Source organism: Mobula birostris, chromosome 31, assembly GCF_030028105.1.
Source record: "Mobula birostris isolate sMobBir1 chromosome 31, sMobBir1.hap1, whole genome shotgun sequence".
Classification (NCBI taxonomy): Eukaryota; Metazoa; Chordata; class Chondrichthyes; order Myliobatiformes; family Myliobatidae; genus Mobula; species Mobula birostris.
In genome coordinates this window covers 35,947,364-35,960,261 of record NC_092400.1, presented here as the reverse complement: position 1 = coordinate 35,960,261, position 12,898 = coordinate 35,947,364, and the positions used below count along the sequence as shown (strand labels likewise).

The 12,898-nt window shown below is 42.5% G+C and overlaps 1 protein-coding gene across 1 annotated transcript in view; it reads right to left on the bottom strand.

Annotated features, from left to right (window-relative positions):
• myo1ha (myosin IHa) overlaps positions 1–8,702 on the bottom strand; it is a 112,258-nt gene extending 103,556 nt beyond the window's left edge. The window contains exon 1 of the mRNA XM_072247998.1: positions 8,642–8,702. The gene's annotated coding sequence lies outside the window, so the exon portion shown is untranslated. The remainder of the gene's footprint in view (positions 1–8,641) is intronic.
• Positions 8,703–12,898: the final 4,196 nt, after the last annotated feature.

Here is a 12,898-nt window from a genome sequence, read left to right as displayed (position 1 = left end):
GGTCACAATGGTAACACAGTTTGTTTGGCCAGGCAGGTTTTTGTTTGGATGTTACAATTTTGTTCATGCTCATTTTAATCCCTGGAGAGGGAAAGGCCTGCGTCAGGCATTTAATCCCTGAATGCAACACGATTGTATCTCTGTATGCAGTTTACATTGATACAGCTATTTCGACTGCTCTTTTAAATGAGAGTTGTGTTCCAGATAGGAACTGTTTTTGAATGCTTTCTTGAAAGATTCCGCAAACTAAACAATCTCTCAGTGCATCATCAAGCCCATCGCTGAACTGACAATGTTCAGGCAATTTCTTCAATTCAGTCACACAAGCTGAAACGGACTCCCCTTCCTTTTGATTCCACTTATGAAACCTAAGGAATTCTGCAATCAACATTAGTTTTGTTTCTAAATGTTCCTTCGTTACTTTCACAATATCAGCAAAGATAATTTTGGCTGGTTTGGTTGGTGCAGTCAAACTTCTAGACAAACTGTATGTTTTTCCACCTATAACATACAACAAAACTGGCACTCACATTTCATTGGCTATTTCATTTACTTCAAAATACAGTTCAATTTGTTCAGTATACATCACCCAGTTATCTGTTGTGCAATCGTACTTGTCTGTCTTTCAGACGTAGCCAGCTATTTCTACTTATTAAAAATTTATTATCATCACTCACTTTACGAACCTGTGAATTTTGTCCATTTTCTGCAATTTTTTAACTTTCATTTTGTTCACCTTGCGAAGAAAAAAATGCTGTGCTTTTTTTATAACGAACGTCTCTCTCTCTCTCCCCCATGAAGAAATTTTTAAAATATTACTGATATATTAAATACACAAAAGCTTGTATGTTTTTACCGCTGTAAAGGTACTGCAGAGAATTCAAAGTGTTGGTAAATGTTCCCTTTCCATAGAGAATACTAGCAAACAGTAGCATTCAGCTCTCCATCAGGCCATTCTGTGCTCCTCTCTAAAGACATTTACCTGAGCAAGAAAGAGACAGAGAGGAGGAAAGCGGAAGAGAACATGGAACAGTACTGTATGGGAGCAGGCCATTCAGCCCATAACATCTGTGCTGACCATGAGGCTCATCTAACTCATCTATTTTGCCTGCACAAGATCCTTATCCCTCTTTTCCTGCCGGTCTAAGTACCTCTGATACATTGCTAATGTTATTGAATCTGTACTCTACCTGTCTCCCATGGCAGTATGCTCAAGCACTGCCACTTTCAGTGTGTAAAACAAAAACAAAATGCCTCACACATCTCCTTTAAACCTTTTCCCTCTTACCTGAAACTTTTGAAAGAGAAAGAGAAAGAGAGATAGATAGATAGATAAAGAGAGATGGGGAGGCAGGGAGAAACAAAGAGAGACAGAGACAGAAACAGAGAGAGGGTGAAAGTCATGGGGAAGAGAGACAGACAGACAGACAGAGAAGGACAGAGAGAGAGAGAGAGAGAGAGTGAGTCAGAGGGAGTCAGAGAGAGAGGGAGAGAAAGAGAGAAAGAGAGGGAATATCACAGACAGATAATCAGAATACAATGAATCACATTCAAGGAGCAGGGTCCAGGCTGGCCTGGGTGAGCCTCGAGCAACTGGAGGGAGAACAAATTTAGAACATAATCAGCTTCAGACAACTGGAAGCATCTTTTCATTATTCGTCCAGTACATCCTGACCAATCTATTTTAGTTCTAGTTAGTTATACTCCCTTTTCTTCAAGCTTCTAAAAATAATTAATATTTTTTCTACAATTTCCTGAGACTTATCTTGTTCCAGCAACAATTATCTCCCAGCGAGGAAATCAGTTGCCCGAGGAACTTAATTTTTACACGCTGCGGAAATGATTTTTCTCAAAAAAATATTGAATGCTTAGACCATCTGAGATTTGCTGTGGCATTTTAGAGAGCCACCGTGGGTCTCATGAGACAAAGTGCGAAGTTCAGAGTAAATGTATTATCAGAGTACATACATGTCACCGTGTACAACCCTGAGATTCACTTTCTTGCAGGCATACCCAATAAGTCAACAATAGAATAATAGCCATAATAGAATCAATGAAAGACGCACCAACTTGGGGATTCAACCAGTGTGCAAAAGACAACAAACTGTGCAAATACAAAAAGAAATAAATAATAAATCAACAAGCAATAAATATCGAGAAATGAGATGATGGGTCCTTGAAAGTGAGTCTATAGGTTGAGGGAACATGTCAGTGATGGGGTAAGTGAAGTTGAGGGAGGTGAAGTTATCTCCTTTGGTTCAGGAGCCTGATGGTTGAAGGGTAATAATTGTTCCTCAGCCTGGTGGTGTGGGACTTGAGGCTCCTGTAACTTCTTCCTGATGGCAGCAGCGACCAATATCAGACATATAACTATAAGTAACAAAATTAAAATCCTCTGGGAATTGGAAACCTAAATAAAGACTAGTATTTGCAGAGAGAAAAAGCGGTGTTAAGGAGATGAGCTTTCATTTGATGGGCTTTGGTGTTATAACTACCTCTTGGCTCAGAAATTTAATATCAGTAAATCAGTGTTGCATTTATATATCATTTTAACAAAATTTAATATCAGTAAATCAGTGTTGCATTTATATATCATTTTAACAAAATGCTGAAGTCAATTATTGGCTTCTATAATTATTAGTGAGTACAGTGACCGTTTTGTAATAACAAGCTCTACAGACTACTTGATCTAATTTTGAAGGCTTCTGTGATAATGGATATTATCCAAATCCCCAAGGAAAGCCATTTGTCTTGCTCTGATCAGAGCTGCGGGATTTTTAATGTTCTTTTGAGAAGTAGTATGAAGGACAAAGCAGTGTATTTTGTTATTTAGAGATACAGCACAGGAACAGGCCCTTCCGGCCTAACAAGCCTGCACCTCCCAGTTACACCCTGTGACCAATTAACCTCCTCACCTGGACATCTTTGGGATGTGGGAGGAAACACACGCGATCACAGGGAGATTGTACAACCCTCCTTACAGACAACAGTGGGAATTGAACCCAGAGGAAACACACGGTCACAGGGAGAACGTACAAACTCCTTACAGACAGCGGCGGGAACTGAAACCAGGTCACTGGTGCAGTAATTGCATAAGCTAACCGTTACGCTACTGCTACTCCCTCTGTCTGGAGAGGCAGTCTGGTTTATTGCCTCAAGCTAGGCTTTGTGCTCAACAGAGGAGGGCCAAAGCAACCAATGATTATCGGCGCGCTGGTGTCCTGGTGTGCATTCAGCTCTACCCATGGACACTCTCAGTTCCTAGCACCGTGGTCTGATATCTGTCACAAATAAACTAAAAAAAAATGGATAAAACTTTGTCCAATTCGGAAAACATATTTCACAACTATGGTTTTAATAAACAATACTATAGCAGCCAGAGCAAGCTCAGGTATCTCCTTGGGGTCTGTGGGCTAGGAAGAGATGCTGGGGACTACTCAGACACAGAAACACATTGAAGGAATGGCCACATAGTCAACATCTGGTCAATAATCACTGAGGACATGGAACTTCAGTCTCTCTATTCTCAGAACCAACAAATTGGGATCTTGTGAAAGGGACCAATTGACACATTTCAAAAACATAAACAAACATTAAGGAATAAAGTGATTGAAGTAATTGTGGAATGGCGCCTGCAGGAACTTGAGGAAGATACACACTCGAGTGGATAAGGGTTGGAGTTCCAGCTGTGTAAATGTATGGAAGGCATGCAAAAGATTAATTTATTTGCCACTTGTGCATCAAGATATCAAACAATACGATTAAATATGTTGTTTTGCAACAATGACCAACACATTCCAAACACTATACGAGCTGGGGGAAGCCCGCAAGTATCTCCATGCTTCCAGCACTAGCGAAATATGCCCAAAACTTGCTAATCCTAATTTGTATGGCTTTGGACTATAGGAGGAAATCAGAGCCCCTGGAGAAAACCCACACAGTCACAAGGAGAATGTACAACAGCAGTGGGAATTAAATCCCGGTTACTGGCACTGTAAAGCGTTCAGCTAGCCACTATAAAACGTATGAGATGACCGGCAGTGAATCCGCAGGCCAATCACCAAAGAAGATTCTGATTCAGGGACTCAGAGAAGAACTCTGGGACTACGGTTGTGTAGCGGTTAGAACAACGCTATTACAGCTCAGAGTATTTCTGAGGTCAGAGTTCAATTCCGGCCCCGTTCTGTAAGAAGCCTCTATACTTCCTCCCCATGGAATGTCTGGGATTTCCCCAGGCCTTCCGGTCCAAAGACGTCCTGGGTAGGTTAATTGGTCATTGAAAATTGTCCTGTGATTCGGTTGGGGTTAAATTGGGATTGTTAGGGGTAGCTGGCGAGGCGAGCTCGAAGGGCCAGCAGAGCTTACTCCGTGCGCTATCGCTAAATAAATAAACAAAACTCACCAAGCTCAAACCTTGGGCAGGTTCATCTCTGAAAACAGTGGGGTTTGAAAGCTTTGGAAGTGAACTAAAGAGTTAATGAGCCCTGTTTTAAACTATATAGTGGACCATTGAATGTTTCAACAAATCCCAATTAATAAAGAAGTTTGTTTGGCACCTGGTTGCTTTTATCCTGTGATACATTTAATTGGCAACATCTCTTTATGAATGAAATTAATTGAGGAAAAAGTAACTTCAGTAAAACAATTTAAATTGGCAAATTTTCCATTAGTTCTGCAAACGGTACCATTCATTTTACTGAGTAATCACAATGCCAGGCAGTATAATCTAGCACAGAATTAACATGTCCAAAGGATTATCCAATTATAAAGCGAATTAAATGTCGCAGCTGCAGAGGTACCTACTCATAAACACTCACAACGGTTAAAGATTTGATTCATCTGTCATCAAAGCAGACAGTGAAATGCGCTGTCCATGCCAAGCCAGTCAGTGAGGATGTGCTGGGGAAGACCACATCTCCAGCAACAGTGTGGCATGCCTACAACTCACTAACCCTAACAGTACATCTCTGGAGGAAATTGGAGCACCCGGGAAACTCCTTACAGACAGCGATGGGAGCCAAGGTGATTGCAGGAAGTGTAAAGTATTTGTGTAAAGTGTAAAGTCTTGGCTCCCGTGTCGCTCCATAACGTTACCATACGCTGGAAGCGAGGCCTTCCCCAGCACGTCCTCCCTGATTGGTTTGACAGGAACAACGCACTTCACGGTCTGTTCTGATGCTTCCATGGATTGTTACTGTAATTGATTTACTTACTTATTTTTTCTCTTTCTGTATTATGTATTACATTGAGCTGCTGCTGCCAAGTGAACAAATTTCACGACACGTGCCGGTGATACTAAACCTGATTCTGATTCTGATTCTGTTGATACCATTTCTTGAGGAGCAGAATATTAAAGATTCACAACCTATAGAGAGAAATTATTTTTCCTCTTCCCTGTTTCAAAGGGAAGTTCTATTGGATTGCTGTATTTTCCTGTAAATACTGCAAGGAAATGAGTCTCAATGTAAACTATAGTGAAGAACCGTTTACGTACTGAACTTTGATAATAAATTTACTTTGACTATGACTGACCCCTCGTTCTAGACACTGAAATATCCTCTCCATGTCCACCCATCAAGATTGCTCAGGATCTTATACGACTCAATCTAGTTTCCTCTCATTTTTCTGAACACCAGCTGATACATTTGAGATACAAGAGACTGCAGTTGCTTGAATGTGGAGCAATAATTAACCATTTGAAGATAACGCCCCCCCTTCACCATTCCCCATCACCTTATCTCCTCGCCTGCCCATCACCCCCACGGTGCTTCTCCCCGCTTTCCATTCTTCCATGGCCTTCTGTCCTCTCCTATCAGATTCCCCCCTCTCCAGCCCTTTTCACCAAACAACTTCCCAGCTCTTTACTTCATCTCTCTCCCTCCCAGTTTCACCTATCACCTTGTCTCGCTCTCCCTCCCCTCCCTCCACCTTTTAAATCTTTTTTTTTCTCCAGTCCTGCAGAAGGGTCTCAGCCTGAAACGTCGACTGTACTCATTTCCATAGATGCTGCCTGTCCTGCTGAGTTCCTCCAGCAGGTGAGTGTTGTGTGCGTTGATTTGAGAAACCCAGCAGGTTGAGTTGTATCTGTGGGGGAGAAAGGATCTGTCAATGTTTTAGGTCGAGACCCTGCACCAGAACGTCAGATGCTGTGTTTTCCTGACGCCAGGATTCAACCTGAAACAACATCTATTCCTTCTCCCCTTTTCTTCCCACTAAATTCTGAGATCCTCCAACATGTTGTTTTATCACTTCAACTGATACAAGCCCAGTTTGTCCAAACTTTCCTCATATGATAACCCACCTATTCCAGATATCAGGCCAGTACTGTCTACAGTTACCGTTATCACATGATAATCCATCCATTCCAGATATCAGGCCAGTACTGTCTACAGTTACCGTTATCATATGATAACCCACCTATTCCAGATATCAGGCCAGTACTGTCTACAGTTACCGTTATCATATGATAACCCACCTATTCCAGCTATCAGGCCAGTACTGTCTGCACATACCACTGCTTCAAGAATCAGAATCAGAATCAGGTTTAATATCACTGGCATATGTAGTGAAATTTGTTGTTATGTGGCAGCAGTACATTGCAATATGTAATAATAAAAATTGTGAATTGCAGTAAGTATATACATAAATTTAAAAAGTTAAATTAACTAAGTAGTACAAAAAGAGAGGGAAAAAGAAGTAATGAGGTAGTGTTCGTGGCTTCAATATCAATTCTGAAATCAGATGGCAGAGGGGAAGAAGCTGTTCCTGAATCATTGAGTTTGTGCCTTCAGGCTTCTGTACCTCCTTCCTGATGATAGGAATGAGATAAGGACGTGCCTTGAGTGATGGGGGTCCGTAATGATGGAGCTGCTCCTTGGAGATGTCCTGGGTTCCGGGGAGGCTAGTGCCCATGATGGAGCTGACTGAGTTCACTACTTTCTGCAGCTTATCTTGATCCTGCGAAGTAGCCCCCCACCCCCTACCCCCCCATACCACCATACCAGACGGTGATGCAGCCAGTTAAAATGCTCTCCACTGTGCATCTATAGAAATTTGCAAGCAGTTAATATAATCAAAGACCCCTCTGATCCCAGTCATCCTCTCTCCTCCCACCCTTCCATCAGGCAAAAGATGCCAAAGTTTGAGAATATGTACCACCAGGCTCAGGGACAGCTTCTGTTCTGCTGTTATAAGACTCTTGAACAGACCTCTGATATATTAAAGATGGACTCTTGTTCTTTAATCTACCTCATCATGGACGTTGTCCCCACAACTGTAAGACTGTATTCTGCATTCCGTTATTGTATTTTTTTCTTTTGTACTGCCTTGATTTGGAATGATTTGTCTGGATGGCATACAAATAAACGCTTTTGCATCTCAGCACATGCAACAATAATAAATATTCAAAGGTTCAAAGTACGTTTATTCTCAAAGTGTGTACGTAGTATACACCCCATATACAGCCACAAAACAAAGAAACCATGGAACCTGCTCGCCAAAAAATCATCCAAATCCCCAACGCACAAAAAAAGAATAAATCATGCAAATGGCAAGTATGAGTGAAAACCACGAAATATAAAACATCAAACCACAAAAGTTATCAAAACAGTCCAAGAATGTTCAGTTCAGTTCAGTCTAGCACTGTGTCGTTTGTTGACTGCAGGCTGACGTCCACGCCGATCAAAATCGCACAAAATAGCAACAAAAAAAAAAGGAATACCCAGAAACCAGAAACACATCATAACATGAACTACAGAGACCAATCCATAAACAGCATTGATTAATCTGGAAAACTTCTCCAATGCGTTCAAAGTAAATTTGTTATCAATAGTCTATATGTCGTCATATTCTACTCTGATTCATTTCAACGCCTGCCTTAAATAGAGAAAGCAATACTGAGCTGTAATTTTTCTGTGATAATTTCCATCATGTCAAAATGCACCATTTAATGGCACATTAGTCAACATGATGTTTGTACAATAAAATACTTCAACTAAATTGATGTAATTCCTGTGTTCCTATCAGCAGTTTATTTAAATGTTCAGTTCTTTATTCAGAACAACGTCTTTTCCATTTCCTGCACAATCTATCTCACTGAACGTACAAAAGTCTTTCCACAGCAGGGGTCCCCAACTTTTTTTAATGCATGGAGGCTTACCACTAATCAAGGGGGTTTGTGGACCCCGGGTTGGGAACAACCCCTGTTCTACAGCAACTCACCAGTTCTGTGAATTATAAAGGCAGATAATCTGAAACCACCTCCACAGAACAGTTCTGAATGCTGAAGATGCTAGCAGAATGGCTGCAGGTACACTCTTGGCCCTCGAGGTAAGTTCACGATAAATTCACATTATTTTGTAAAACTGGTGTTATAGGCAAGCGGCACTAAGCACATAAGGTGCCAAATTTCCTCCCCATCTTCTTCAACACATCCCTTCTAAAAGCAAATGACCACAGACAGCCAGTGTTTGTGAAGAGAAAATGGACGTTAATACTTCAAGTAATGAAGACACGTAGCTCAGAACAGCCCTCCTTTTCTTCATACCAGTGGGCAGAAGTGTCTTCTCAGCTGTTTCCATATTTTCTGATTTTCAATGTCTGTTGCTGTTCTTTAATTGACACATTAATTTTAAAAACTTACCTCTCTCACATTCCTTGCGGATTTGGTCTAAAATTGCTTCCTCTGCCCTGCTAATTAGTTCTCTCGCAGAAGCTGTGCTGGTGATTCCAAGTAGTCTTTATCTGTGGCTTCGTAAGGCGTGAATCCGTGTCTTAGAGGATATTGTGGGGATTCAGATCAGGGCTCCACCACAAGGAGAGCAAATGCCATTATTTATTTCCAGCTGAAGGGTGGATGTTGGGGAGGATGTTAGACTTCCAGTGTGAACAAATGGCGCTGATAACGCCAGGGCTCAGATATAGAAAAACAAAATCTGGGGTTGCGACCTCGGGACAAGACATCAGCAATGGAGACCAATACTGTTGGCAGTTAGAATTAAAGTGCCTGAAGATTAGAGTGGAAGGAGTGTTCAAGGATTATGTACATAAGACCATAAGACCATTAGATTTAGGAGCGTTCAATGTACAATGCATTCATTTCGAGACAACTAGAATATAAAAGCAAAGATGTACTGCTGAGGCTTTATTAGGCACTGGTCTAATCGCACATGGGAGTATTGTAAAACAGTTTTGGGCCCCTAATCTATCTAAGGAAAATAAGACCATAAGACCATAAGATATAGGAGCAGAAGTAGGCCATTCGGCCCATTGAGTCTGCTCTGCCATTCAAACATGGGCTGATCCAAATCTTCCAGTCATCCCCACTCCCCTGCCTTCTCCCCATACCTTTTGATGGCCTGGCTAATCAAGAACCTATCTATCTCCGTCTTAAATGCACCCAATGACTTGGCCTCCACAGCCGATCACGGCAACAAATTCCACAGGTTTACCACCCTCTGACTAAAGTAATTTCTCCGCATCTCTATCCTAAATGGACGTCCTTCAATCCTGAAGTCGTGCTCTCTGAAGTCAGCACTGGATCCCCACAAGGCTGTGTGCTTAGCTCATTGCTGTTTACACTGCTAACACATGACTGTGCAGCCAGATTCAAGGAGAACCTGATCAGCAAAAATGATGAAACAATGTACAGGGAGGAGGTCAAACACGTAGAGAGCTGGTGCAGGGATAACAACTTGATGCTTAATGTCACCAAAACCAAGGAGGTGATCATCGATTTCAGACGGTCTCAGCCTGAGCACACACCCCTCAGCATCAGCGGCTCCACAGTGGAGAGAGTGGAAAACATCAAGTTCCTTGGGGTGCAGATCTCGGACAATCTCACCTGGTCCAGGAACACCACTGGGATTGTGAAATGGGCCCAGCAGAGATTGCACTTTCTGAGGAAGTTTAATCAAGCATCACTCCCCACTAACATCTTAACCACATTCTACAGAGGTGTGGTTGAGAGGGTGCTGACCTTTTGCATCACAACCTGGTACTCCAGCTGCAGTGCTGTCGACAAAAAAGCCTTGCAGAGGGTGGTTAGGGGAGCAGAGAAGGTTACTGGGGTCTCCCTACCTTCTGTCCAAGACCTCTTTCAGAGTCGATGCCTCCAGAAGACACGGTACATCATTAAAGACCCCTCACACCCTCTCCATGAACTGTTTGTTCTTCTGCCATCAGGCAAACGTTAGAGGAGCATCAAAACTAAAACCACAAGGCTACTAAACAGCTTCCTCCCACAGGCAGTCAGACTGCTAAATAGCTGCTCTACCTGACTCTGCTTTGGACACTTTTAACTTGCACTGGACATTTATAACTGATTTTAACTGACATGTGGCTGTTATGTTTTACTATTTATTGTTTTGTTTATTATTTAGTGTTGTGTTTGTTATGTTATGATTGCACTGCCCCTGAGAAATGCTGTCTCATTCTGTCCTGCAGAGCTGATGTGTGGTTAGAATGACAATGAAGTTTTTTGAATCTTGAATCTTGAATCTTGTCCTAGACTCCCCTACCATGGGAATTAACTTTGCCATATCTAATCTGTTCAGGCCTTTTAACAGTTGGAATGTTTCTATGAGATCCCCCCTCATTCTCCTGAACTCCAGGGAATACAGCCCAAGAGCTGCCAGACGTTCCTCTTATGGTAACCCTTTCATTCCTGGAATCATTCTCGTGAATCTTCTCTAAACCCTATCCAATGTCAGTATATCCCTTCTAAAATGAGGAGCCCAAAACTGCACACAACACTCCAAGTGTGGTCTCATGAGTATCTTATAGAGCCTCAACATCGCATCCCTACTCTTGTATTCTATACCTCTAGAAATGAAAGCTAACATTGCATTCGCCTTCTTCACCACTGACTCAACCTGGAGGTTAACCTTTAGGGTATCCTGCACAAGGACTCCCAAGTCCCTTTACATCTCTGCTTTTTGAATTCTCTCCCCATCTAAATAATAGTCTGCCCGTTTATTTCTTTGACTGAAGTGCATGACCGTACACTTTCCAACATTGTATTTCATTTGCCACTTCTTTGCCCATTCCCCTAAACTATCTAAGTCTCTCTGCAGGCTCTCTGTTTCCTCAACACTACCCGCTCCTCCACCTATCTTTGTATCATCGCAAATTTAGCCACAAATCCATTAATCCCACATTCCAAGTCATTGACATACATCATAAAAAGCTGCGGTCCCAACACCGACCCCTGTGGAACTCCACTGGTAACCAGCAGCCAGCCAGAATAGGATCCCTTTATTCCCGCAAACACGAGGAAATCTGCAGATGCTGGAATTTCAAGCAACACACATAGAAGTTGCTGGTGAACGCAGCAGGCCAGGCAGCATCTCTAGGAAGAGGTACAGTCGACGTTTCGGGCCAAGACCCTTCGTCCTAAGCAGCCTCCTGTGCGACACCTTGTCAAAGGCCTTCTGAATACCATGTCTACTGCATCTCCTTTGCCTACCCTGCTTGTAATTTCCTCAAAAAAATTGCAGTAGGTAAGTCAGGCAGGATTTTCCTTCCAGGAAACCATGCTGGCTTTGGCCTCTCTTGTTCTGTGCCTCCAAGTACTCCATAATCTCATCCCTAACAATCGATTCCAACAACTTCCCAACCACTGATGTCAGGCTAACAGGTCTATAGTTTCCTTTCTGCTGCCTCCCACCTTTCTTAAATAGTGCAGTAACATTTACAATGTGCTGGCATTGGAAAAGGTCCAGAGGAGGTTCACAAGAATGATTCTGGGAAGAGAAGGGTTAACATATGAGGGGCATTTGGTGGCTCTGGCTCTGTACTTGCTGCAGTTTAGATGGGGGGGGGAGGGGAAATTTCATTGAAACCTATCGAATATTGAAAGGCCTAGATAGAGTGGACGTGGAGAGACTCTATAGTGGGAGTCTCGGACGAGACGACACACCTCAGAATAGAATATATGGATGTCCCTTTAGAACAGAGGTGAGGAGGAATTTCTTTAGCTGGTGAGAGGTGAATCTGTTGAATTTGTTGCCACAGACAGCTGTGGAGGCCAAGTCATTAGGTATATTTAAGTGCAGGTTGATAGATTCTTGATTAGTCAGGGTGCCAAATGTTCCGGGTTGGAAAGCAGGAAAATGGGATTTAGAGGAAAAGTAAGTCAGCAGTGATGGAATGGTGGATCAGACCTGATGGACTGAATGGCCTAATTCTGCTCCTCTGTCTTATGGTGTAAGTGGTCAAATAAATAATAATACTGGTACTGCAGCATAACCAGGAAACAGGTTTTTATCTGGTTATCAGTTCTGTGAACAATTATTCTGTGTTGGCGTGTGGCCAAGTGGTTAAGGCGTTCATCTAGTGATCTGAAGGTTGCTAGTTCGAGCCTTGGCTGAGGCAGCATGTTGTGTCCTTGAGCAAGGCACTTAACCACACTTTGCTCTGCGATGACACCGGTGCCAAGCTGTATGGGTCCTAATGCCCTTCCCTTGGACATGGAAGGCGTGGAGAGGGGAGACTTGCAGCATGGGCAACTGCCGGTCTTCCATACAACCTTGCCCAGGCCTGCGCCCTGGAAACCTTCCAAGGTGCAAATCCATGGTCTCATGAGACTAACGGTTGCCTAGCCTAGAATATTTAAAACAAGGAAACATGAAAGTCCAGTTGGACAATAAAGTGGCCATCATTGGCAACGTGCTGAAGGTTTGGCTGCAGGGAGAAAGCCCAAGTTCTTCTCTTTCTACAGCAGATCCACAGACCAACCAATATTAACCTTTATTTGGTAGAGAACTGCAGCGAATTTTGAAAAAAAACCAAGGAATTTTGAAAAAAATAATAGTCACCTAGGTAAAGCACTTCATAAAGATGTTTGAATGAAACATTTCAAATGCTTTAGGAAGTGTAAGAAGTGTTTATCTCATTTTCC